We start from the raw sequence: 14,218 nt of genomic DNA on the forward strand, positions 1-14,218 counted from the left end.
TCATTTAAGGGCTATAATGCATTTCACTTCTTCGTTTTTGGTTTTAAATATGCGTAAGTTTTGCTTGACCCTCTTTGAGCTGACTCCTTCACATTCAATGTTATACGTGCATATTTATGCTATGGTATGCAAATGAGAAGGAAATGCTAATCTATGGAGGAAAACGGACTTAATGAAATGCAAATCAAAATCAGGTGAGAAAGCACAGTTTGCATCGTTTGGTTCACTCTTTTGAACTTAAGAGAAAGGAAGCAAGTTGTTATCCCTTGACTAGTGCCTACATGTTAGAAAACAGAGAACATGACAGGGTACTGCAGAAAGGCAATAGCTGAAGACTGCATTTTCAGCATGTTATTAATGAGGAAAGGAAGCCAACAAACAGGTTCATAAGCAAGATAAAGATGCAATACATTTTTTCAGCTCTGCCTTTGGAGAAGAAGATGGAAGATACCAAAATGATCAGCAAGAAAAAAAGCCTAGATGTGATAGATAAACAACTCTTTTTTTCAAAAAGAAAAGGAGTACTTGTGGCACCTTAGAGACTAACCAATTTATTCATTATTCACAAATTTTTTCATGGTCTGTGTGTATAAAAACTTCTTCTGTATTTTCCACAGTATGCATCTGATGAAGTGAGCTGTAGCTCGCAAAAGCTTATGCTCAAATAAATTGGTTTGTCTCTAAGGTGCCACAAGTACTCCTTTTCTTTTTGCGAATACAGACTAACACGACTGTTACTCTGAACTCTTTTTTTCTCTCTCTTTCCTCGGTGTTTGTTCTTTTTATTTTGCAGTCTGTTCCATTTCTCTCTCGCTCCCCAAAATTGACCTGCCCCCTGCCATTCCAAATGGCACTTCAAGTGCAGCAAGAATAACAGGATTACAGTAGACAAAAAAATAACATTGTTAGTTCCTTATTTAGTACCAGAGCCATTCAACTTAGCAAACAGTCTTAACAGGGCAGCCATTTTGGGTATAAACAGTCTATTTTATCTCCCTTCTGAGCAGACAAACATCTCATTGGAACTATTTCTTCCTCCTTGGCAACACCATAGTTCTTTAGAGCTGGTCAGAAATTGGAAATTCTGACATTTTGACTTTGTTTTCATTCTGAAATCAAAGGCGAGTCAAAATATTAACATTTTTGATGGAATCTGAGTTGCCTTGGTGTTTCATGGGTTACTAAGGTGTCTCTTGCCCTTGTTCTCTTCAACCAGCCAAACTACATCTCCCATGATGCACCATGGCCATGGGCACCCATGATGCATTGCAATGATTCCCACAGAAAATTTTGTTTTTTGTGGAAACCACAATTGCCATCAAAAAACATTTTGACAGAAAATTCCTGACCGACTCCAGTAACTAACTCTTTGCTCTTTCTCCTACTCTATGTAACAATGCTTGAAAGACAGAGCTGAAAGACAATACTCTAGTTTTTAGAGATATTTGTGCTAAGTAACACCATTGTGAACCTGCAGTAACGCCACAGATGTTTACTGTAAAAGAGAGCAAAATGTGGAACTTCACCTTTAACCACCACCATTTCCTTTTGGGGTATTTATAAAATGGGATCCTTCAAACTCAAAACGGTACTTGCAATATATTCTTGATTTTGATTACTTCTATATCCACTTATAATCTGCCATTTTTACTCTATGGTTTGTGAATGGAGATGAGCCATTTAATAACTTACTTACATTTTTAATCAGCAATTTAATATTTTTAACTAAAAAGAGTAAATGTAACCAAAAAAGACATCATGTTCATCAATCATAGTGCATTTATGGCTGTAACGGAGAGTGAATTTAATTACTTTAATTAAAGCCAGAAATCAAACACAAGACAGAATATATGAGGGAAACAACTCCACTATCGTTAAAGCTGACAAAGTGTGAAGGTCACAACTTACATATTCATGTACTCTTCTATGTGACCTTCGGTTGTAAACAAAAAATATTAAATACTGTTCATCTACTACTAATGAACATATATTACTCTGGAGTCTAGTGAATAGATAAAATCTTTTTTCATCAAATATTTATTAAAGAAATATTTTCTATGCTTACTAACTAAGGAGGGAGGTATCTTATTGCAAGTTTAGACCATGCCAACGTTTGAACTTCTAGGAGACTAGGTTGATGAGAATGCCATAAAAGCTAAGAATGGGCCGAAGATCAATATACTTGGATGATTGCCATTTGCAACATACCTTAAATTAAGGTTATTTTTTGTAACAATAAATTAAGACGTCAGAGTAAATAACCAGTGGATCTACTTACTATTTAGAGACGTTATTTCAGTAGTTTTCAGCAAGATTATGATTTCAGTCAGTTATTCTCTGAACATGCATCATGAATGCAAAGTGATGAAAATCAGGGTTTCCATGAATGAACTTGCTCCTACACTCTATCCAATGAGGACGTTATCCAAGCTAACATAACACACTACAGAATAAATGTTTATTTAATGAAAATACATATAACTATGTGCACTAAAATGATCTATAATGTACCCACCTACACATATTATGGCCTTAATCCTGCAAATGGTTCCAGGTGGTAGATCATTGAGCCCATGCAGAACCTCACTGAAGTCAGAGAGGCTCCAGGTAGGCAAAGGGGCTCACCTATCCAGAGCCAGTTGCATGATTGGGGCTGAATATTTTACACTTATGTACATATTTAGTGCTAAGATAGATATTACATGCGCATATACACACACAGCTAAGACTATATTTGTGTGTGTGAATATATGGGTCTTGTACTCACATCAACCTTAGTCATTTTCAAAGAAGCAGTTAATATTTTGATGCAACACTTCAACTGACATTTTCTCCAGGATTGCTTGTTACATTGTATTAAAATGATTGTGATAGAAATCAAAATTAGATTGTCATGCTGATGCTTGAAAAATCATAAATCACTACCAATATTATAAGAATTTATCAGTGCAATAAAAAAACAATAAACCCTTAAAACAGATTCTTTAGGAAATGTATGGCTAATGTATCTTGATGAACAGCATTTTTATTTTTAGGTGGAGGAAGGGAGTATGATAGGCTTGAAATTGAATTTTTATAACAAATATATATTTGCAGCACCAAAAATATTCAACCTTAAAATCTGTTAAAAATGACATCTTGCCTTAGCTTCTTTGAATTAAGCCGGTAGGAACAAATAAGGATTTATGGTACAATTTACATAGAAAAGCAACTCAGTTATTCTACATTGCAGGATACTGGTGCCCTCTGCTGTTAATTTGTAGATTGTCGTAGTTTGATATTTTTGCTTCTCAGTGTCAGCTGGTGGCAGTTGTACTGTGAAATACTGACTTGCTATTTTGATGTGAAATATACTTGGAAGTTACTGTACAGAAGTAAAGGTGCTAGGTCTGATATTTCTATCCAGCTTGCATAACCTTTTGCAAAAAGTAAAGTTGGTGGCAATATAATTTTTTTAAAAGTATCTGCTTATTGCAAATATATGTAAGTTAATGCTACATGTACATGGAAGCATGCATTCTGGTACTTTTCCATACAACTAGAGTGAGGCCTATAACATACAGTAAAGTACTAGGGAGACAGGATTTGAAGTATCTGCTAACCGTGGCTAATGGCAAATACTGTTCAAAACATTTCCAATCCAACATCTGTTGATGTCTATGGGAGTCTTCCAATTGATTTGAATGCACTTTAGAGGATTCCAACATCATTCTTATCATACTTACCAGTCCAATACATGAAATTATTCCTGGGAATACTTCCTTACATTCCTCAGGGCAGCATGGCAGGGAATGACATGATTAGTTATCAGCACTGCTTGACCTGTAATACAATTTCTGGATTAATTTTCCCCAAGTGAAGAACTCCCCAAAGTATTATAATCAACCCTGTGTTAAACCCAGGTGGGTAGATAAAGGTATGTGCTTTTTGGGGAGCAAGTAAATCTGCCCAACACCTGGGCTGGCAGTTAACACAATCTCTCTGTGTATAATAGCAACATTACTAGGAATCACTTCATTCCAAACGTTTGTTTATATATTCACACACACACAGAATATCATATAGAACTGGCATTTGAGGGTAACACACACAAATCCAAAGAGGCCAAATGGCAGGGTAGTCCCAAATTTGAGACGTGACAGTGGTGTTTCCTGCTATCAGACTGACTGGGAGATTGGTGGGACAAAGAGGAGGAATGGAAAGCCAGAAGATTTTTAAGTGGGAGGGAGAGTGTGAAGGGAGGGGCCTCCCCAAATCCTAAAATCAGCCTTGATAGTGTAAGAGGGAATTTAAGTGTGCTGGCTCATGCACACCAAAATGCAAAGGTATAGCTCAGATTTCAGTCCATGATGGAATTCCTTCTCCTGAAATCATTATTTAAAGAAATATCATTCATTACAAAAACAACGATGATTCCCGTGGACTCTTAAAGGTCTTTAAGGTGCCACCGGAATCCTCGTTGTTTTTGTGGATACAGACTAACACAGCTACCCCTCTGATACTTGGTATCATTCATTACAATTATACTGAGCCACTGCAGTGATGGATTATCCCTGATAATGGAGCAAATCCTCATGGAGCTATACCGATTCATACCTGCTGAGGGTTTGTTTCAGTATCTCACTGTGGTGCTCAGACCCCATAATGATGAGTGTGACATAAGGACCAGAATAGCATATATATATATAGCACATGTGTTTTTACATGCTCATATGTCCTATCCACAGTAAAAAATGAAGTAATGTGGTAATAAATATGGGACTTTCCAATAATAAGAGGCATATTGCATTTGCAGTTGATAGATTTCCACTCCATACGGCTAAATGCAGTGCCTTGCATAATGACAGGTTTCAGAGTAACAGCCGTGTTAGTCTGTATTCGCAGAAAGAAAAGGAGTACTTGTGGCACCTTAGAGACTAACCAATTTATTTGAGCATAAGCTTTCGTGAGCTACAGCTCACTTCATCGGATGCATACTGTGGAATATGTATGCATCCGATGAAGTGAGCTGTAGCTCACGAAAGCTTATGCTCAAATAAATTGGTTAGTCTCTAAGGTGCCACAAATACTCCTTTTCTTTTTGCGAATACAGACTAACACGGTTGTTACTCTGAAACCTGTCATATTGCATTTGGTAAATTCTCTTATGTGGTCCAAACAGGCAAAGACAAATGACTATGATTTTCTTATTAAACTATTTTATTCTAATAATCCAATATTAGTACACTGTACCTCTTAACCTACTTCTAGACATGTAACATATTAAAAGAGTAATGATTTATTTTTTTACTGAGCTAGAATACTTTACTTTGGGTTTTCATTTGCAAGCAATGGCACTTAATACATTAATTATTTTCATTGTTCAGACACTGGATTCTCAGACATTTTACCTGAAACAAGAACTACTTTAAAAAAACCAAAACAAAAAAAAATTAGAATCTTTAAGTCCTTTATCTTGTTTTGTTCATGTTATATTATAATTGCTATTAAAATGCAGTAGACTTATTATACTTTGATTCATATTGGTCATTAGACACTTTAGAACAAAGAAAAATGCCCTGATTTTAAACAAAGGCAAAAAATAAAATCCAGTATCAATTTCCATATGAAGAAATATGGATCCTGAATTCAAAATGCATAATGTAAGAGGTAATCTAAATAAAATAATCCTTGTTTTTCAACAGAATTAATTTAAATTTTCTAATATAACAAGGCAGCTGGGAATCTATTGCCTGGAATTACACTATGGAATCTTTACCATGCTGGCAAACACAGGTCCCCATTGGGCTCTCAGAAGGTGGGAATTGCTGTTTCTGTGTAACACTTTTCCATCCTTGGCTCCTAAGAAAATCATTATTGTAATCACGCCAAATGTTACTAGGGTTATCTAAGTTTTCACATTAATTCAAAGTGGAAAACTACCCAAGTATGAAGGACTTGCAAACCTAGGAACACCCTGTTAGCCTGCAGTTAGAGCAAGGAATCTTTTGCTCTCCCTCTGTACAACTTGCCTGTTCTCAACGATCAGGTAGTTTGAACCAACTATCTAAAATGGCCCCTGAAGGGAGGTAAGAACAAGCTGCTGTTTAATTCAAGAGTCACCTCTTCTGTGACATTAGCTTTAATTTTCACATTTCCACTTTCTTTTTGACATCAACATAGGCAACAGCTTTGTACATCTGTCATGTTTGCTGGAAATATTAAAACAAACTCCAGAACTTTCAGTTCCCTTCTCTCCATGTGTGTTTCAGGGACAGCAATGATAGGGAGTCTCAGTGCTCCAGTGGTGGGCAACCTGCGGCCCGCTTCCCTCAGCTCTGATTAGCTAGGAACAGTGAACCACGGCCACTGGAAGCTGCGGACAGCTGTGCCTGTGGATGGTCGGTGTAAACACTGTCTCGCAGCCCGCCAGCAGATTACCCTGATGGGCCACGTACAGCCTTCAGGCCGCAAATTGCCCCCCACTGGCTTAGATGCTAAAGAATCCTCCCCTATGGGGCGGAGAAAAAGGTCCATTGATGCCCTTTACAGAAGGAGATCACGATACTCCATTTCCCTGTCAGCAGTCAGGATGCAGATAGAGAGAGAATAGAATTAATCTGGTCAGAAAGACAGAGATGACAGAGAATGGAGCATTTTCACAATCCAGCAGCATACAGAGCATAGAATTCTGACAGAACCGAGAAGGGTGGGGAAAAAGGATGCTTCTTCCCACCAACCAACAGGAAGCAACGCTTTACCAGACATGTACTAGACAGTCCAATATGACAAACAGGAGCCACCTTCCCCTCCCAAAGAATATTTAATATTGAACTGGGTTGAAACAAAACACTTCAATTCAGGAACTTTGAAGTGTGTTGTTTCCATGTTAATGTTTCTGCATTGTTTTTTTTTGTTTGTTTTTTTTAAAGAATTCTCTCTTCCATGACATATTTTGATATTTCAGCTTTTTGGCCCAATTTAGAATTAAAGCAAATTTCAAAATATCAGAATTTCTCATGGGAAAGAAGTTCAGGTTTTTGGCCACACCTAATATTTAGTTCTTGTGAACTTCCCTTATTCAGCTGAGCAGTGAAACACATGCTTTATTTGTTACCATTTTAATTTTGGCCTTTGGAATTAAATACATGCTTAAAGTGAAGCACGTGCTTAAGTACTTTGTTGAATAGGTGACACAGAGTCAATCTCTCAACCCACCCCCAAATTTTTATTCCTCTTCCCTGAATGACTTCCATTTATTACATTTTTTGCTTTGGTAGTGAGGTACCAAGAGCTACTTGCAGTAACTTAGGTATATAAGTATTTACACCAAAGTTTGTGCTCATTTACCCAATCAAGGAACAGGAACATGTGACTTATCTGACCAAATTACAATTAAGCAGGATTGCTTAAATTTTGAATATTCACAACCTCACAATCTATCCATCCAAAAATAATAAATAAATGAAAAGTTACTTCAGAAAAAAATTATTAAACAATGATAAAATTAAAACAAATCACAATCTGATTGTAGACCTTCCACATAAAAATAAAGAAACACTACTGTCATCAACTAACTTAAACCCTGTGACATTTACTCTTCCATAGCAGTTGGCACTGATGCCCAAGTCCATGCCTTTCAAGATTTCATGGAGAGCAAATTTTCTTGGTCACTGTTCCAACATACCTCTCCAGACACATCCAACACATCTGAGGTTCAGCTGCACCTCTTCTGAAAGAGAGATGTGAGTGCTTACACTATTTATAGCTGTGATCACTCATGCAAGTGCTTCATTTAGTGGCACAGAACCTTTGAAAGCATAGCTCTTAAATTTAGAAGTCTTTTCCTATTAGATTCTCTAGCAACTTTAAATTTAGCCAGACTTTTAGTTTTAAAATTTCAGCATCTCAAAATCCTCCATCCTGGAATGAGCTTCCTGATAGTTTCCATGTACAAAGCTCACTGCAGATTCATGGTCAAAGGCTAAAACTCCATTTTAGACATGTTACACTGAGCTTAACTCTGCCACATTTACCTATGTCAAGAAGTATCTTACTCTGTAAGAAGTCCTGTGGAAACTAATGGGTCTTCTCACAAAGCAAGGTACTGGTTGAACCTCTCTAAGCTGGGACTCCCTGGTCTGGCAACATCCGCGGTCTGGCATAGGTGCCGACTCTGTGGGTGCTCTGGGGCTGGAGCACCCACGGGAAGAATTAGTGCATGTGGAGCATCCACCAGCACCAAGCTGCCCCTTCTGTCACCTGCATCTCTTGCTCACCAGCAGCCCCACGCTTACCAACTACTTCTCCTCCCTCCCACCACTTCCTCACAGCATTCGAGCTCCGGGAGGGGGCCCGCAGCTGGGACCCCAGGTGGCAACAGCGTCCCCAGGTGGGAGGCCATGCTGGGCTCAAAATCTTTGGGTGCTGCAGCACGCCCCACACCCCTACTTCCCCCGCCTATGGAGACCCACTGGCACTCTGCATTGACTTCCTGTGGTTTGGCAAATTCTCTGGTTCGGCACTAGTCAGATCCCGAGGGTGCTGGACTAGAGAGGTTCAACCTATACATCTAGACCCAGATAACAGAACTAGGCTAATAGTGGCTAGAGGCCCTATGCTTTGTTTTCCTTTGGCACTATGCCCACTGCCTACCATGGGAGATTTGACCAAAAAATACATGTGGGATCAGATTCTAGCTGTCGCAGCTTTTATGGTGTGCTTGAGATCCCTCCTACTGTAGGAAGGCAAAAATGGGAGCAAGCATAGGATGATAATTTTGGCCTTTATTCTAGACTTTGTTGGCTTTGGACAGTTTAGGTGGACATTTTAAAATTGTGTTTTATTTTTATTTAAAATACATATAAAATAGAAAATAAACGTAGAATTTAACCTGGCTGAGGATCTGGCCCATATGTTATTCAAAAGAATTACCAAGAGTTGTTCTGCTTAATAACATGTGGACCAGATCCTCAACTGGTGTAAACTGAAGTCACTGGGGTTATGCCAGTCTACATCAGCTGGGGATCTCATTCATAGTTTTAAAAAGTGATTAGGAAGAAATGAAAATCTTCTGTTTTTTCTCAACCTGAGTTTGAACAATGACAGGTTTTAAAGCTTGCCAGTGGCTCCTCAGGGATCTATACTTCATTTCCTGAGTATCAAATAAATGTCAGCTACAAGTATAGTAAATCACAGTGAATTCCATATAAATAAATAGAACTGGCATAGACACACTAGGTCAGATTCTCCTCAGACTGACAAGAATCCAGAGTAACTCCCATTGAGTTCAGTGGTGTTACTCTGCTGTTACTCAAGTGTAATCAAGAAATTTGTCCCTGAATAATGGCACTCCAAGCTCACAATCCAGCCATGTCATGCTGTGCATTATTGCTTATTCTTTTGGTTAGTGAAAGGGTAATAGAAGCAATGAATCTAATTTGTATAGCAATGGGAAACATGATCGCTAAAGCAAACACAGAATTGAACAGGTTATATCCTAATGCAAACACTAGAGAGGAATAAAGAAAAAATGTTGTGAGCAAATTTCAACAAGAGAATGAGTATGTTTGGGGAATTTAAATAGCAAAAATAATTATCAGAACACCCCTGGGTCGTTGCATATGAGATACAAAATAGAAAGAATATGAAAGCAGGCCAGATTTTTTCTGGAGGCCTAGCAGTATTTATAAATCTAGGTTTATGAACCTGACACTAAATCCATGGCTACAAACCAGTTTGGAGGAATTTGATTTGCCTTTTGGTAACACCCTGCAGCTGGGATGACAGCAGGGATAAGGAACACACACCATCACTTCATAAACACAATTTGTCTTTTCTGCAGCAAATCTAGCCATTCTTAAATGTAATGAAATCTATGGGGCCAGATCCACTGAGATTTCCAGAAGCGCTACTCCTGGCAGTACACCAATTTATATATGCTTCAAATTGATTTCAGAACAAAAGGCTCCAAGGTAGCCCAACAGACTTCTTTTATTATCAGAAATCATTATTTAACAATGGGGAATTGACATTTTCAGCATCTATTTTATGGTAAGGTAGTCAAGTTAACCCTTTTTTGCAGCTGGAAATACAATTAGGTAATTGCATACTGCAGGGAAGTCTGCCTGAGATGGTTCAATTTGAAAGTAGTATAACTCAACTGTAATTTTATGAAATAATAATAATAAAAAGAGACCTCTGGCTAATATTCATTTTGCTCCTCCACACTCCAATTCTGATACAAATGAAATCACAGTTTACCTACTTAACGAGTGGGAAACCAAATAGACCTTCAAGCAAAATTATTTGTAAAGTTATGTAGTGACTACTGCTGACATTAGACAAAAGGAAATTGCCTATATGCATCATAGCTTACCACAGTTCATCAAATAATCACTTTCAAGTAAGCGATTGAACATTAAATGTTAATAAATTGCTAGAGATTGCAGTGGTAAACTCTTCAGGCTTCATTGCTCACCAACCTCCTCATGTCAGTAAAGACAATTTTAGCCTTCATGGAGTGAAATGGTACTGCCAGTAAATCTTTCCCACCCACACACACCAATTACAGTTCTTTGCAGCTATTAATAAAGCTTTGAGTTAGGGTACATCTTTCCCTCCTTCTAACACATTATTTAATGTAATTCATTACCAATATAAATTAACATTATAATAAGGGAGAGGGCAGAATATTAGAAGGCTAGTCCTCGGCTGAGGTTTATGAATGAGAGCCTGGAAAGGCATATTCTAATTCCTGTCTCTGACATGCGTTCTTTAGATGATCACAAGCAATCACCCTCTGCCATCAGTTTTTCACATTTGTGAAATGATGATAGTAATACTTAGCCTCCCACACAGGATTGTGGTGAGCCTTAATTCATTAGTGTCTGCGAATGTTTGTTTATTTAGATTTAAAATGAGAAAAGATACCTACCCAAAGCACTCAGCACCCGAATGTTAATTAAACGTACAACATGATAAAACTCAGCGGCACTCAAACAATTCCAACATGAACTCGGCCAGCCAGATACCTACAGAAACTCATTCCCATTCCTTTCTTGTTGTGGGAGTGTACCCTCAGCCTTTCAAACAGAGGTCTTTTGCAGTGTGCCTGGCAAGGCACCAACTCAGGATATTCTGGACCAAGGTGGGAGCAAGTTCCAGAGGCCTGGAGCTCTCGGAGAGAATATCTTAGCAGCCTCCCCCTCTCTTTTATAGGAGGGATGTCACTAAGCTACCATCTGGTGATCCAGGATGACTTGACCACCTTAGAAGGAAATATAGGAGGTGGGGAGGGCAGAAGGGGATTGAAGGGAAAAAAAAACAGAGCCCTGGAATATGTAGTAATATATAAAAGAATGAATCAGTATTTAGTTTATCATCATCTACACCCAATGTCTATAGTCCCACTTCCCATAATTTTCTTACCTCTAGAGCAAGTCCACATTTTCTGGGGAAAAACAGGCCCCAGCCTATGCCCAAGTTTCACCAAACTCAGTATATTTTTCCCAGCAGGTGTTTGTCTCTTTTTCTCACTCCTTTCTGGAGCTAGATCACTCTCTCCCTCTCCCCTGGCACTTCTCCAGCCCCCTACTTTTCTAGAGAACTGTGTCATCCTTCTCTCTTACCTTGGAATGATCTGGGTCTACCTTGCATAGACCCAGGACCCTCTCACTCTCAGCAGCCTCTGAGGGTATGTCTATACCAGAACATAAGTTCGTGCTTGAGTCCGGTCTCAAGTCTAACCCCACGTGCATCTACACTGTAATTGTGCTGACCCAGGGTCTCAGGACCTTTCAGGGATGCAGGGTCTAAGCTGGAATTAAGCTTGGACCCAGGCTTCAAGCCACATTGCTTTGCAGTGTAGATGCAGTCCTGCTTGACTCAAGTCCTGGGAGTCAGCCAGAAATATCCCACAATCCCATGGGACAACTTCCTTAGCTCGCTCTCTCTCCCAACAATCTGCAGTTTACTGTGTTGAAAATGGTAGCCATTCCCCCTTTGCAAATGGCAGCAGCTCAGGTCAGCATTAATCCATTCTCCCATTCTCTTCTGATCACCAATCTGCCAGCACACTATCAGACAACCTCCTGGTTTGGCAATGCAGAACAAACTATCAAGCCTTTTGCAAAGCAAGCTGCTTCCTGGTAATGTGCAGGGTGGACAATAAAGTTTTCACATAGTGCACCATAGTCCTTGGGCTAGAGTGGCCACATTGGGAGGTGGCACTATGGACCCTGGGTTGTGATTACTTTGTTTTGGATCTGTGCACTGCAATGTGGACATCTGAGCCCTAAGTTCAAGCACGGGTTAGAAAAGTCTTACCATGGGGTTAAAATACAATGCAGCTGCTCACGCCCGAGGTTTCCTAACATGGGTCAGCTGAATCAAGTCCCACTAACCATGGGCTTACATTGAAGTGTAGACATACCATGAGAGGATTGCTTACTTGGAATCAGCTGCTTCAGTTTTATTTCTTTTCTCCCCCATGTAACAGTTCACTCTTTCATACGAGAGATCTAGATCAAGCACCTCTGCTAACGGCACCTGTGGTAGTGTGGTACCAGGAGAGAGGCAACAACTCAGGTAGGCCAGTTCCAGGACATTGTGGGTTTTCTAGGTTATAACCAACACCTTAAACTTCACCCAGAGACAGGCAGCCAGTGCAGATTCTGAAGCACTAGTGTCACAAGCTTCCAGCATTCTGTAAGAGCTTGGTTTCCAAATGGTTGCTAGGCACAGCCCCTCAGGAAGAGTGCACTGCAATAGTCTAACCTTGAGTGACAACAGTGACAGTGTCTACATCCTAAAGTAAAGGTTGCAACTTCCTAGCCATACTGAAATTGTGAATAACTTACTGTTGTAATGTGATTGTCAAATAACAGATGGAGATCTAAGTTACAAACAATTAATGGTGGACGTACTCCCTCAAATCAAAAAGATTGATATTAATTATGCTATCTCCCCGATTGTTTCCCCCAACCCACCATCATCATTTCCAATCTTGTCTGGATTGAGCATCAGGCACCTCATGCTCATCCGTGCCGCAGTCTCAAGTTAGACAAAGGCTGAGGCACTGAACAGCATTATCTGAGATAGACAAGCTAGACACATAGAGATGGATATCATCATAGTGAAAACATTGCACCCCAGGTCTCCTTACTAACACTCCTAACTGCCCAGAATAGACATGGAATAGGAGGTTGACAGTACAGTATCCTGGGGCTTGAGAGTTCTCTGGGAAGAGGAGCAATTGCCCCAAACTACTTGTTGAAATATATCCAAGAGAAAAGGGTCTGCAGGTCAAGAACTCCTCAGGATCAGTGGTATCGGCAAAAGGTAATAGATCGAATAGCAGCATAAACACCTGATCCACATCCATCACTGACTAACATGGAGACCACTGACCAACATGACCATTGCAGTCTCAGTTATATTAAATAAAGAGATCCTTGCATGAAGGGTGCTATGTAAGTCTGCTATAATATGCCATGTAGTAGACCATGTAAACTGGCATAGGTACCATTTTTCTGTAATATCACTATAGGCACTTAAAAGGAGTTTGTCATACCATTCATATCTTACTTCTAATATTTAATAATGATGTATAAGTTCTCTCAGGTATATGTTACCAAATAGGCCTAATGCTCAGCTGCTGTAAATCAGCATTGCACCAAGTGAGGATCTGGCCTTTAAAAAATGTAATACAAAATCTGTTTTGACATGTCAGTGCTGGCAGCATCAAGCTGCTGCTATTGAAGGAAATAGACATCTATCCTTTCAAAGGCCAAAAGAAGGTAAAAGTGACAACCTGTATACAGATCAAGAGAATGGAGTAGGTTGTTGTCTTTTTTCCAGGAGGAGTGTTGTAGAAGGAACCAAAATACCACTGTGAACACAAAAGAACTGATCCACCTGAGCAGTCAAAGCCCTTTCACATTCTTTTCAGTTTGGTTTGTAACTTTCAGACCATTGTGACACTGGCAGACCAGGTACTAGCTCATGGCAAGACCCAGGACCTCACTGAACAGTCACAAATGCATAGCTGGAAACCAGTCTGCCTTACCTGTGGGTTAGTATAGTTAAAATAGATATTGGTGTTATAGGAGTGTGTTTAGACTTTATGGAATGCTTGTAGGATTCTACATGTATTAATCCTAATTATAATATCAGTATCCCATGGTATAAAGTTATACTGAGTGTTTGCATTTAAACCTCAGTAATTGTGTAACTCACC

General features: G+C 39.3%; 1 long non-coding RNA gene across 1 annotated transcript; it reads right to left on the reverse strand.

Annotated features, from left to right (window-relative positions):
- Positions 1-952: 952 nt before the first annotated feature.
- Positions 953-7,840, reverse strand: LOC122462174. Its single transcript, XR_006284578.1, has 3 exons — positions 7,667-7,840; positions 3,726-3,822; positions 953-1,109 (listed from the first exon to the last, which is right to left on the reverse strand). It is a non-coding gene; the product is annotated as an uncharacterized LOC122462174 (long non-coding RNA).
- Positions 7,841-14,218: the final 6,378 nt, after the last annotated feature.

This window comes from Chelonia mydas, chromosome 1, assembly GCF_015237465.2.
Source record: "Chelonia mydas isolate rCheMyd1 chromosome 1, rCheMyd1.pri.v2, whole genome shotgun sequence".
Classification (NCBI taxonomy): Eukaryota; Metazoa; Chordata; order Testudines; family Cheloniidae; genus Chelonia; species Chelonia mydas.